Here is a 2,004-nt window from a genome sequence, read left to right as displayed (position 1 = left end):
GATGATAATGGAGTCAGGGAGACCAGTTTATAGAGAGCTGAGAGATGGTGAGCAATTGAACTCAGTATTAGCAATAATGATTGACACTTTTTGCACTTAATGTGTGTTCAGCGTTCGGCCCCACTCTCATTTGATCTTCTCAGCCTAATTTTTGCAGACAAGGAAACTAAGGGTCAGAAAGCATGAGCTGCCTCCTGCGGCTACGTAGACGCTAAGCCAGAGCTGCCGTTTAAGTTAGTCTGCCAATGTGCACACTCTCAACCACTGGGCGTTTCCGCAAAATGGGGTCCAGAGAAACATCACTCAACACTCACACGCTGCTTAGCCACTTCGGAAATACTTTGGACTGGGTGACTGGGTGAAGAGTGATTAGTGACCTGGCTCTGGGCGACTGAAAGGCTTGAGCCTGCTATTTCCTTAAACCTCAGCCTCAGAAGAGAAGGGAGGTCTGTCTGCGGAGAAGCTTTCTGGGCACTAAGGTGAGTGCCAACCCTGCACTAGTCAATCACAGAATACCACCAAAACACCAGAGATGGCCTGTTTGGGCAAGGGGAGGTGGGTGGAGATTTGAAGGCCTCTGCTTAGCCTCCTCTGAACCCCATGGTAGATGTTTTTTCTTCTGAAAACAAGTTCTACTTAAATAAGAGTTTCAATGCATTACATAATGTTACCTAACAAAACCCCAAAACCAGTTCTGATACGTCACATGGCATTGGGCAGCTGTTGCTAATAAAATGCAGACTCTACTGCTGGCTACGTGATCGATCCGTCAGTTTGAAATTGGTTCCCTTGTAAAGTTGAGCTGATAGAAGGTTGCCCTCACAGTCTGGTGGCTCTTGGTTTGGGCGATCTTAGCTAGGCTATTAAGCCTGGTCAAAAGGAACAAAGACCTCGGAGGCATCACCTCACTAGAGGGAAGGTGGCGCCTCTCAGCCCCGCTCGCCTGGCCTGCCTGGAGATGCCAGGGCCCTTTGTTTTGTTACTGAAAGGCTTCCCTCTTGTGGTACTGCTACTGTGGCTGCCTCACCCCATTTTTTTCTCAGCTCCAACGAGGACTGGTCAGGTGGTGACATTTTCTCAGGGCAGGAACTCTGCAGAGGGAGGACCAAAGAGCTTCTGGCCAAACACAGGTGTCCATGATCTTGAGGCTCTGGGAGCGGCTGAAACATCACCCTCTTGCTTTGTTTCAGGCTGGACACTGCCAGGCGCCTACTACTTGAGCTCTTTTCAATGAGGGACTTCAAGACTAGACAGCGCGGCCCTTTTCAGTTTATTGTATGAAGGAATTACTCTCATCCAAGTTGAAAGCAGACCCCAAGTGGTTTACATTATACAAACTGTGAGGTTTTTAAACTTATGACAAGGGACAGAAGGGAAATTTTCTACTCATTGCAGGGAAATCCTCACTCAAGCTTCAGTGAGCCACAAGCACTTAACACCCATGACTCTGGGAAGAGGATATGGCTCAACGGATTGAGCTTCCACCTACCATATAGGAGGTCCGGGGTTCGATACCCAGGGCCTCCTGGCCAGTGTGGCGAGCTGGCCCACATGGAGAGTTGTTGTGTGCAAGGAGTGCTGCCCCACACAGGGGTGCCCCCCGTGTAGGAGTGCCTCCCCACACAGGAGTGCAGCCCGCCTAGGAGCGGTGCCACTCACATGGAGAGCTGACGCAGCAAGATGATGCAAGAAAAAAAAGAGACACAGAGAAGAGACAATATGAGACACAACGAACTAGGGAGCTGAGGTGATGCAAGAGAATGATTGTCTCTCTCCCACTCCAGAAGGTCCCAGGATGGGTTCCCAGAGCCACTTAATGAGAATACAACAGACACAGAAGAACACACAGTGAATGGATACAGAATGCAAACAATGGGGGGAGGGGGGAGAAATTTTAAAAAAATTAAAAAAAAAACAAACCCATGACCCTTCAGCTGGTCATCCTTAGCCAGTCCACTCTCCACAAGGAACTGGCATATGTGCTTGTGCTGGTCTCCCTGTTGC

This window comes from Dasypus novemcinctus, chromosome 29 (assembly GCF_030445035.2).
Source record: "Dasypus novemcinctus isolate mDasNov1 chromosome 29, mDasNov1.1.hap2, whole genome shotgun sequence".
NCBI lineage: Eukaryota > Metazoa > Chordata > Mammalia > Cingulata > Dasypodidae > Dasypus > Dasypus novemcinctus.
The sequence above is the reverse complement of the archived record's forward strand: the minus strand, read 5'-3'. Positions refer to the sequence as shown.